We start from the raw sequence: 11,872 nt of genomic DNA on the forward strand, positions 1-11,872 counted from the left end.
CAGGGCTGGGCGCGGGGCGGAGCGGCCCGCCCGCCGCCTCCCGGGGAACGCGCCAGGACCCGCCCGGCGCCCGCGGCGGCCGTCGGGCTCCACCTGCCCGCCCGTTTCCTCTCGCCAGGCCCTGGGGTGTCCCGGGGAAAGTTTGGGCCGCTGCCCCGCGGGCTCCCCCCCGCGCACCCCTCCCCGGCGCTGGGTGCCAGACTCCCTGCGGCCGTGCACCCCCGCCCCGAGTGGTGGAAAGGGTCGCCTGGGTCCCCGATGCCGGGGGAGGGGGGGTCCCTGAGTGGGCCCTGCTTCCCGGATGCCGAGAGCGGGGGCGAGGAGAGGGAGGCTCCACCAATTCGCCATCCCCAGCATCCAGCACCCCCTCTCTGGTGCAGGGCCTCCCAACCCCCTGGCTCCAGCTGTGGGGGTTCAGAAGACCCTTGTGATCAGTGCGCACCTTCCCAGTGTTGGGGTCTGGCCCTTTGGCTGTCCACACATGCCTTTACACCCCACTTCTTGGGGTGCGGCCTAAGGGGGTCGGGGCTTCCTCCTGCCCCCTTGGGCTGGCTTTAGGTTTTTGATGATGACCTTGTCAATGACCAGCCTGGAGCAGTGCCCAGTGCCCCACAGTGTGGGTGCGGACACCTCTTATCCGAACGGGCTTCTTAGGAGGCAGCCCCTCCACCCTCCCCAGGGGGAGGCCTCTGCAGACACCTGCCTAGCTGGACAGGGGAACAAAAGCAACCCCCACCCCATGGTCCCATGTCACTGTCACAAGCCTGTGGTGCCATCCCCATCCTACAAGCCCAAGGTCTCCACACCCTGTGCTCTGTGTACTTCTGGAGGCTTAGGAGGGGAAACTGAGTCACAGAGCAGGAAAGTGACATTGCTGTGGAGAATGCAGCCAGGAGAGGCAGGAAATGGAGTCAGCGTTCTAGCCGTGTGTTCTTGCCCTGGTACTCTGGGTTCCCTGACAGTATCGAGTCTGGAGTGACAGGCAGGAAATGTATCATGTCCCTGCACCTCCCCATGGATGGGGGCAGGCAGGCTCGGGGCAGGACATTCCTTGCACCTGTGCCACCCTCAGCGGCAAGATGGGACCTGCAGCTGCCCTGTGCCCACCCAAGCTGTTGCCCCAGCTGTGCCCCATGGCTTGGCCTGTGTGCGTGGCTCCCTGCTGAGGGCACGTCCCCGGGCAGCGGCCAGTGTTGAGGCTCAGAAAACAGTACCCCCAAATGAAGGCCTCAGAAGTAGCCTCAGACGCGAAAGTTTTTCTCCGACTTCCTGTCTGCCTGCCTCTCAGTCCGTTCTCCCCGAGGCTGGCATAGTAACGGGACTCTCTCCTCCCCGAGGGGGGTCCTCAAAGCCAGACCGCCTTTTCCTAAAAGCCAAACATAAAAGCCGAAATCATTCCTTTTAAAAACTGGCCATAAAGTAACTATCCGACCCGCCTTGTTTGACTGCAGGCCTGAGACCCGCACTGCAGAGAGGGCCCTGCCACACCCACGAGGAAGGATCTAGACAAGCCTTGCGGGCCTCCCCACGCAGCCTGTCAGCATCGGGTCACGCCCTTTGTGTCCAGTCATATTTCTACAGGGCTGTCCGTTCTTTGCTGAACCTAAGCATGCAAATGGACGGTTTCCCCTGCATCTGCGGGTCTCCACTGTGAAGGCTCCTGTGTGTACATGTTAAATGGATTTCTGAGCCTTCTCTCCTACGAATCAGTCTGCCTCCTGTCGGCGATTTTCAGTGAACCTTTGGGGGCCAAAGGCCTTGGTTCCTACACTAAGAGCCTCCGGGGTGTAGGGGGAGAGGGCTTGACAGGCTGGATGTGGGCATTTGATGGGGCAAACCATTATGCCCCTACTGTGTGCCAGGCCTGTGCTAGGCACGGGGAGGCAGAGTGACAGACCCAGGCACCTGAGCATGAAGAACCCAGGCTGGGCTGGGCGCCTGCCCTCCGGTCCTGAGACCCCACAGCACAGCGTGGCCTCCTCCATCAGGCACCTCCCAGCCCGGCAGTCCCTGCGCCTGGGGCAGGTTCCCTTGTTTGATCTGTATCTATTGCTGGATGACCTGAAGCAGTCCCTGCCTCTCCCAGGGGCTCCCTGGTGCTCCAGCCCTGCAGGAGTCTGCGAGTCCCCGACCAACTACGTCACCCCCCGAAGGTCCCCAGGAGCCATTTCCCAGGAAGAATGGGACACAGAGCCCTCAGCAGAGCTGTTCAGAGCTGTTTCCTCTAATGGTGGCAGCGGGGGCATGGGGAAGCCCCTGGGGACAACGGCTGCCACCTGCATTCTTGTTCTTGCTGAGGCCATTCCCGTAGGCCGGGAAGCCCTGAGCTGGCTGAGATAAGCCAGTCTCGGCTTCATTCATTCATTCCAACTAGTGCTAACCCAGCGCCAACAGTGCACGTGGCCGTAACGTCACTGCCTGCTCATGACAACCCTCCCAGTTGTGGGGACCATGGCTTAGGGAGGGCACAGGTCACTCAGCCAGTGCGTGTGCTTTCTGACTCTGTCCCTCTCCACCCCTGGGCTGCCCTGCCCCCAACAGAGACAGGAGCCTCCAGTTCCCAGGGGCTTTGGCCCCACTCTCAGTGCTGGGGGAGGGGCCCTATTGACACGAGGCTGCAGATGTCAACTGTCTGGGGCTGAGGTGAGGAACGGAAACAGTCCAGCTAATCTGCCTCCTGCCCAGGACGCCGTTGCCCCTGGAGAACAGTGGGTTTGACACTATGGACGTCTGTGCTGGGGGCTGTCCTGGGCGCTGTGGGTGTGAGCAGCCTCCCTGGCTCTCCTACCCATTAGACGCCAGTAGCACCATCCTCCAAAGTGGTGACGACCAAAACGTATCTCCTGACATTGACAACTGTCCCCTGGGAGCACAGTGGCCCTGGGCTGAGAACCCCTGAGTATTCTCCAGTGGTTCCCAGCCCTGATGGCATGCCAGGATCACCTGGCCAGTTACAAATAAATACATAAAAATGAATGAGGCAAACGCTCAGGCCCTGGCCTTGCCCTAGCGGTTCTGACTTAACTGGTCCAGGTAGGGCCCGGGCGCGGGTGTTTTATAAAAGCTCGCAGGTGACGTTAACAGTCTGCTATGACCGAGAACCAGGAATCGAACGTCAGACACCTGGACACTGTCTTCCTGGCAGCCCGGTGGCGTGCCTGCCCTGGGAACTGGGTTTGAGATGGGGTGGGGAGTGGGAGCGGCTGGTAAGTGCCCGGAGCCAGAGGAGGAGGGCCGGGCTCAGCGGCACCTTGTCCCACCCCCCTGGAAACAGCTGCAGGGAGGATCGACAGCAGATGGGCTATGTGGGGTGCTGCCCGGAACCCCACAGACCTGCAGACGAGGCCACACTGTGGCCCCACACCAGCCTGTGATCAGAATCGCCTGGAGTTCGGGACAGGCAGATGCTGGCGGCTGGGATGTTGGGATTCTCTGGATGCAGGGTCCAGGGGGGCGGCGGTTGTGATGTGGGGCCCTGACAGCTGCCCCCAAAGCCCTCTGAGCCCCGCCCTTCCTTCCCAGCCCATGAGACACCAGGTCTGCGGAGGAAGCAGAAGAGCAATTAGAGAGAGCCTTTTCTCCCTTCCTCTCCCCTTGGGGGTTAATGGTTCAGAGAGCCGCTTCCTGAGCGGGATTCCACCAGAGTTCCCCACGCTAGCTGAGCGCTGTGGCAAGCCAGGCACGGCGCCAGGCTCTGAGAGCAGAGACTGAGCGGGCCAGACCACACCCTGCCCCTCACGAGCAAGGCAGGGCCCAGCCTGCCTCCAGCCGTCATACCGTCCACGCTGGGTGCAGAGCCGGCGCAGCCAGGCAGCAGCAAATGCTTGCCCAGTGAGTGGAGGTTTGCGTGAGCGAGTGGAGGACTGCAAGGCCTCAGAAGGTCCCCGGGGACCAGGGAAGCAGATGCCAGGGCTCATTCCCAAAGGAAACCATCTGCCCAAATGCCACGCCAGCGGGTTGCCTGGGGAAGCTGCGGGAAAGCCATGCCCAGAAACGGGTATGGGGGGCTGGGCCTGTCTGCCTGGCCGCATTTGTCTGTGGCCCTTCCCAGTTGCCATAAAGTGCCAGCATGGATGTCGAGAAGGGTGGTGGCTACACAGGAAGGGAAGCAGGGCCACATAGGACAGACAGCACTGGCCGCATGGTGGCTGCCACGGACACTTGCGGGTGGGCCCAAGGCTCAGCAGAGGCCACAGGGCTGCAGATCATCCCAGAGCAGAAGTGGCTCTGAGAGGCTGTGGATCTGCCCGCCACTGCGGCACAGCCTCCCGTGCCCAGGGAGCGCCCGCAGCCACACCCCACTTTGGGAGGTTTGGGGCCCAGAGGGGCTCTGCACCATTCCTCAGGGTGTCATGGAGGGTGGGGAGCAGGCTGGGGGGAGACGGTCTTTCCATCCACAACTCCCCAGGCCCCCACCAGCAGGTAACTCCTTATTTGTGCCAAGTCTGTGAAGTTCGGCTCTGTATTCAGCAATCACTTACTGGGTGCGGTGGTAGGTTAAAGATGGCTGCTGCACGGTGGGGTTTATTGCCCTCTCCTTGACTCTCGGTTGGCACCAAGGCCGGGTAACCAACAGCACGTGACAGAAATGCAGGGCGCGGTGGCTCACACCTGTAACCCCAGCACTTTGGGAGGCCGAGGTGGAAGGATCGTTTGAGGCCAGGAGTTCAAAACCAGCCTGGGCAACATAGCGAGATCCCAGCTCTACAAAAAATAAGAAACATTAGCCAGGTGTAGTGGCTGGCGCCTGAAGTCCCAGCTATTTGGGAGGCTGAGGCAGAAGCATGGCTTGAGCCCAAGCATTTGAGGTTACAATGAGCTATGATTGCGCCACTGCACTCCAGCCTGGGTGACAGAGCAACACTCTGTCTCAAAAAGGAAAAAAAAAAAAATTCTAGAACTGAGGGGGAAAAAGCAACACACCCTAAACCAAAAGATTGCTCTGCAGCTGTAAAGAAAGAATGACAAAGCTCTTTACATCCTGATGTAGAAAGGTCTCCAAGTGAAAAAATGCACAGTGGAGAGCAAACGTCTGACAAACGTCAGTCATTGTATGAAAAAGGGAGAACACGGATCTGCATTTCTTTGTATGCATAAAGCATCTCTGGGAGCTTCCAACAGAAACGGGTGCTCTCGAACGGGCCTGGGAAGGTGGTGTGGGTGGGCTACAGGGGAGCCAGCCCAGATGAGGAGCTGGCCACAGCTGCCCTGTGAAGTTCGGCTTTGTATTCAGCAATTGCTTACTGGGCGCGGTGGTAGGTTAGAGATGGCTGCTGCGCGGTGGGGTTTATTGCCCTCTCCTTGACTCTCGGCTGGCACCAAGGCCGGCTAACCAACCAGGAAGAGCCCCTACCAGAGAAAGAGAATGAAGAACCGTGAAACACCCAGACCCAAAAAGTGTGGCCGCTGGGGACAGCAGTGGAGGGACCCACGGTCCTCCACGCTCAGTGGTGACCCAGGGCACAGCCTCCACTGACCTACAGTCAGCTTTTGTCGTAAAGAATAGGACAAAGGCCACTGTTAAGCATGTTCCTCCTAAACCACTAACATGTTTAAGAAAGGCGCGAGAGTCAGTCACCCGAAACCTAAGCGAAATGTATTTTTCCCAAAGATTCCAAACGGGTAAGCTCTCCGCACATCTTTGCAAAGAGGGGAGCGCGGCTGAGCCCAGCAGCTCCCCACAACGCCGGCTGCTGCCTCTTCTACTCCCGGATAGGCAGAGGCCACAAGGTTAGAAGCCTTAGAGCTCTTTTGCTAAAGCCCACCTGGCTGGGCCATTTGGACTGGCAGCTTCAAAGTTTAATCTTTCTCAAGGCGTCAAAGCAGGCACCGTGGGGCCAAGCTGGCCCGGGCTCTGCCGTGGCATTCTGCTTCCGGGAGGCCTCTGGGCAGGCAGAGAGGGCTGGCTGGCAACCCCCTGCAGCCTGGTTCCAGCGCCTGCGGGCCTTGGACTGCGCACGGGAGACCGAGCTAGCACGGTGGGGCTGTCCCACACAACGCGAGCAGCTGGGAGGGGCTGGGGTGCTCACCAGACCCCAGAGGGGCCTGAGCCGTCCCACAGGGCAGCTTCCCTGGTCCTGTCCAGGGCGATGCTGGCAGCGCTCAGCCTGCTCTCCACAGAGCGGGCACCTGCAGCCCATTTGCTCGCTTCCCTTGGGTGGGTGTGTCAGGAGGGGCGTCAGAGCCCTCAAGGGACCCCGCTCTGCACAGTAAAAACACCAGGATGGGGCCAGCAGGCACCTGGAGCCACCGTGGTTCTCCTGTTCTCTCCGGCCATTTGCATATTCATTTATTCACTCGTTCATCTGTCTGTCCATCCTTCTACCCATTCGCCAAACTCTCCCTGGGCGCCTGCCAAGAGGCGCCACGCCAGCGAGGTCTAGGGCCAGCAGACATCTAATTCGAGCCTCGGTGCCATTTACAATTTCCCAGCAGCCCCATTAAAAAAAGTAAAAAACGGAAGAAATCCGCTGTAATAACATCTTTCACAATTAGCCCAATTTATCTGAAAGTTACCATTTCAACATGTCATCAATATAAAGATTATTAATAAGACAGTTTACATTTTTTTTTTTGGTGTTAAATTTTCAAAAGCTGGTGTGTATTTTACTTTTAACGCGTATCTTGACTGGGGCCAGCGGGGTTTCAAGGGCTCCGCGGCCCCCGTGGCTGGTGGCTGCCACACTGGACGGCGCAGACCGAGGGGTACGAAACACCGCGGCACCCGGGCCCTTCACTGAGGGGATCGCCACCGTCCCTGCCTTGCCACCTGGCGACTATTGGCGGCTCCTGGTGAGCCACAGGCGCTGATCGGCGAAGAATGAGCTCACCACGAGGAGATCCCACTGCATGCTGCTGCCAGCAAAAGTAAAGAGCTAGTCCCGACCAGAGGGCCGAGGCCACGGGGGCTGGACCCCTTCTGCTCTGTGCATAGGGTGGAGGTGGGAACAGTTCTAGGAGGGCCACTCGGTAACTGTTGGGGGGCTCATCCCTCTGGACCGTCTGAAAGGTCCATCTCCCTACAAAGCTCATGCAAGTGAGCAAGAGGCGGGCGTGGGGGTGTGGCCAGCAGCACTGTTTGTGAAAGTCCTAACTTAGCAATGAGCTTTCATCAGAATCTGAGGCACACTATCGTGACCAGTCCCACGACAGAAGGCCACTGGGCAGCCAGAATGACAACGCTAGATCTACGTGCATCCGCGTGGGAGACGCTCAAGAGCACATCGCGCAGAAGAGCAGAATGACACAGTGTGACGGCGGTCGCGAGGGTTCCGAAAACACGGAGCAGTTTGCAACCCACGTGAAGAAGCCCCAGGACTGCCCGAGAGGGACTCCACCGGCTGCGGAATGGGGCGGGCATTTCTGGGAAGGGGGAGAGAAAGGCAGGACCGGAGAAGAGGACAAAGGGGGTCTTATCCCAACCTTTCGTCTCTTGAAAAATTAAGCAGATGTGGCAAAAGGCTCACATTTGGTAAGTACCTGGATGCTGTTAAGTTTTCTTCGTACTTCTCTATACCTGAAATATTTCACAGTAAAAACTGAAAACCCCCTCTGAATTAAAAACCCGAATCAGTGAATAACCTTGAGAAAGTCACCTAGCCTCTCTGAGCTTCAGTTTCCACAGCTGAAAAGCTGGGATAGTGACATCAATGTCATCGGGTCGATGTGGGGCAAAAATGGGGTCTTTTTTTATGACCAGCACCTGGAAATAGAAGCCCTTATAACTGACAGCCGTGAATGTTTCCCGAGAGCTCCCTGTGTGCGCCAGACACCGAGGCAGCACCAGTCGCCCCCGCCGTGCAGGCGAGGACACCGAGGCGCGGAGCAGGGGCGTGCGCCGCCACTTCCCAGCTCGCTAAGCGGCGGAGCCGGGGTTCGAGCTCAGCCAGCCAGCTTCAGAACTGGCATTTTTACCCCCTTCTGTGTACTGCCTTTCATCAATGCTGCTTTCCCGCCTTTTCCTGAGATCGAAAATTGTTAAAAGTCCACAGGTGCCAATTCGCCACCAGTGCTCAGGGCCCAGGCTGACCCCTTGTGAGGCAGGTGGATGGAGCCCGGCTGGGCCGAGGTGCTGGCCACTCCGGAACCAGATGCTGCCCTCTGGCTCGAGGGTGCCCCTGCGCACGCCACGGTCAATGCGCCCAATAAAGGCTGCCGAGGACTTCACAACCCATAGTCCCGTCTTCCTGCCTCCCAGCCACATAAATATCTGACAGGGTGGGTGTCTGCAGGGAAGGGGGCGTCTGTCCTGGGAGCCCTGAGAGTGAGCTCGCTTCCCCAGAAGCCCTCTGCCTAGCTGAGGAGTGGAGGGGGGTTTCGCCCCCCTGCAGCTCCTAAGATATAAGCCGGATGCTCAGGAACTCTCCCGGGCAGCAGGTTCTCCTCCACAAGCGAATGAACTGTGCAACAAATGAATGTTATCTTCCCCCCAGGGCACTGCCAGCCAGCAGTGAGAAGAAAATGAACCTTCTTCTCTACATGCCATTTAATTTCAATATCTCATTTAATTTCAACTGGAATGATTCATACTCTGCCGGGCTGGGATAGGGGCGGGGGGGCATCGGCAGCCTGGCTGCTACTTTCCAAGTACAGACTTTTGTAGTTTTTAAGTTGGAAACACACACACACACACACACACACACACACACACACACACACGGGAGCATATGTGATTTCTGCTATAAGAAAATAAAGGTAACATTTAAAAAAAGCCACTGAGCAGAGTTACAGGCTGGGCACGGAAGGTGGAATCAAACACTGAGAGCAGCTGAACAGTGAGGCAGGGAGGGGGGCCCCTCCGCAGACCCCCCCGGCCCTGGGGGTCGGCCAGGGCCAGGCCACTCTTCCCTCCAAGCTCTGCCTGAAGCCCCTGCCAGGCTCCCACCCACCCCACCTCCTACCTCTGGGTAGATCAGTGGCCGCCTTGTGTCTCAGGGACCTCGCTCGGGCTGGGGACAGTCGCTCGCTCCTCGGGGGTGGCCATCTGGGCTGTGACTGCTCCCGGTCCCTTCCAGGCCAACTCTCTCCAGACTGCCCATTTGGACTAAACGCCTGACCTTCGCAGAGAAGGGAAATTACCCTTAAGCTCAGGCCTTGCGATCGCCCCGTGGCTTTCAGAAGCTTTAATCCCTCGTTCACGTCCCCAGTGTCTGGCCCCGAGGTTAGAGGGACGGACCAACCAGAGCCCACGTGGCGAAATCCAACCCGACAGAGGAAGAGGAGACCCCTCTGGAAGTCGGTCCCTGGGAAGGCAGGTGTGGGGAGCTTGGGGGACCCTGGGGTGACACTAGGGTCAGCATGGGAGGTTCAGGAAATTTCTGGCCATCGGCAGGAGCGCCGAGCTGCACCAAGACCCAGCGAGTCCCCTGAGTTTACGGGGCGAGGCACCGCTGGTCATGGACTGGATCTCCCAGAGAGGCTGGATTCGGCGACTGCTGGGATCCCTGCAAGCACGAGAGCCTTGCAGGGGAGGGTTTCCAGTCTCCCTGTGTGAACCGCCTGCTGTGGCCTCAGCTCTTTGAGGGAGAAAAGCAGAACGCACCCCTCAGTACCAGGACGGGCCTGACAGCGGTGGAGGGGGAGCTGGCGGACAGGTGGTGACCCCGCGCTGGGGTGCTAGAAAGCCCAGGAGGCCCCCTTCTCTGCACCCTGTTCCCAGCCTTCCTTCCCTGATGTTCCACTATCGTTTAGTTTTTAAATTAAGATGAAATTCACATACAATAAAATTTGCTTTTAAAGTGTACAGTAACTTTCAGCACGATCTGAGTTGTGCACCCAACACCATTAACACCAAACTATTTCTAACACCCCCAAAAGAGACCCGACACCCCTCAGCCCTCACCCTCCAACCCCTCAGCCCCCAGCCCCTGGCAACCTCCAATCCACTTTGTCTCGATAGATTTGCCCGTTCTGGACAGTTCGTTTGTACATGGAATCGCCTAACACAAAGCACCGTGTTCTCCAGGCTCATGGCGCGGCAGCCTTGGCGGCACTTGGTTCCGTCGTGCGCATCGGTGGTCCTCCGCTGTGTGGACGGCACGTTCTGTTGGTCCCTTGTCAGTCCTCGGACACTGGCGGTTGCGCTTTCTGGCTATGGTGGGCCGTGCTGCTGTGGACATTCGTGTACGGGTTTCTGTGTGGACAGATGTTTGCATTTCCCCGGGGTCTGAACCTGGGAGTACAACTGGAAATCCCAACATTTAATGGTCAGGTGGGGTGGGGAGCAGCGGACACGGGAAGGAAGGGGTCAGAGGGAGGGAGGGGACACAGAGAAGAAAAGACAAAACCTGCTGCTAGCTGGCAACAGGCTCTGGTGAGGGCACGTGCAGGCAGGAGCGGGGAGGGAGGGAGGACTGCAGGAAACTCGGGCTGTCCTGCGGCACCTCCCGCCTGCTGGAGACGTTGGGTGGGTCTAGGCCTGTCCTGAGTGGGGGAGGCATTTCTCACAGCCACGCATAGGTCCCGTCTGGCCGTCCTGAACCGCAGTGGGCGTTTCTGAGCTGGTCAGTTGGCACGATGTTTCCAAAGCAGGCCACGGGCCTGGGGAGCCGAGCCCGTGTGCTGACGCCAGCGCAGGGGGGTGGCAGCAAAGCCTGCCGGGACTTCTTACTGTGCTAAAGCTCCTCAGGAGACCGTGCCACCCCACCAGGCACGGGGACCACTGGGTCGGAGCAGCGCTCCAGTGAGTGCATGCGAGGTGCCAGACAAGCGGCCCAGGCTGTAGGACGGGGACTGTGTGGGTGCAGTTTGGGTAGAGTTGCCAGGCCGCCTGGGCACGTGGTCAGGAGCTCTGGTTGGCTTGGTCATTGGGGCCGTCCCGGCCACTCGACACCCAGACTGCTGCTAGGACGAGACTTAAACAATGAATCTGAAGAGCAGCTTTAAAGGAAAGGAGCCGGAGACAGTGAGCCCCACGCTCCCAGGGTAACCCGGCTCCGGTGCCGCAGAGCGAATGCAGGCAGGAGGGGAGTGGCAGTGCTGTTCCTCTTCCTGGACTTGCCCTCTTAGAACTCTGCTGTCACAAAGCAGCAAAGCGTCCAGGAAGTGCCTGGCTCTGCTACCCGCGTCGCCTCCTGCTCAGGGTGGGAAGGGAAGGGTGTGGGTGGGCTGTCACCTGGACCAGTGAGGACTGAGGGGACCGCCTAAAGACCTGGACGGTCTGTGGCTCAGCCTCTCTAACCCTCATGTCCAAGGGCACCCAGGTCTCAGCCAGAAGTCCAGGTCCCTGTCCCAGGAGCCCCAGGCAAGCCCAAGCCCGGCTTGTGAACCGGTGACCGTGTGCACCTTCAGGCTACAGCGCGCTGGGAGGGAGGGGACCCCACGGTGTCAGGGGAGCATATCCAGACAGAGCCTGGGCTGGTGGGGGGGCAGGCCTGCCCCGCGGGGCGGGAGAAGCAAGCTCTGGATGATAAAAGTTAAGTGTGCCACCCCGCAAGCACGGTTTTCCTGGCCCAGCAGAGGGGGGGCAGGGTCGTGAATTCTGAGTGAGGGAGAGTGGCTGAGGGCCACCCCCACGGGAGAAATGAGCCCGGCCTGGGACCTGCTCACCTGCCACCTGTGCAGCTCCTTAGCTCCTTCCCCAAGGTGCAGCCACTGTCAGAGCCTTAGCTGCACTGGCTGGGCACTGCAGGGGCCTTGCTCTCTGTAGTGGGGACAATAAATGACAAGACTTCATCTAAGCTCCAGGTTTAGCCATTGGCCCTCGACCTCCCGAGCAAACCGCTCCAAGACAAGAGAGGAAGCCAGGCTTCTGCTGGCAGGCTGCCCCGCGTGGCCTGCCAGCAGCTAGTTAGATGCGCACTCCCAGGTCTTTTCTGGGGGTCTTGGGCATGGCTGGGGGTCTATTTTTGACAAGTCCACCACCCCACAGGGA

Source organism: Propithecus coquereli, unplaced genomic scaffold, assembly GCF_000956105.1.
Source record: "Propithecus coquereli isolate 6110/MARCELLA unplaced genomic scaffold, Pcoq_1.0 Scaffold701, whole genome shotgun sequence".
In the NCBI taxonomy this organism is placed as follows: Eukaryota; Metazoa; Chordata; class Mammalia; order Primates; family Indriidae; genus Propithecus; species Propithecus coquereli.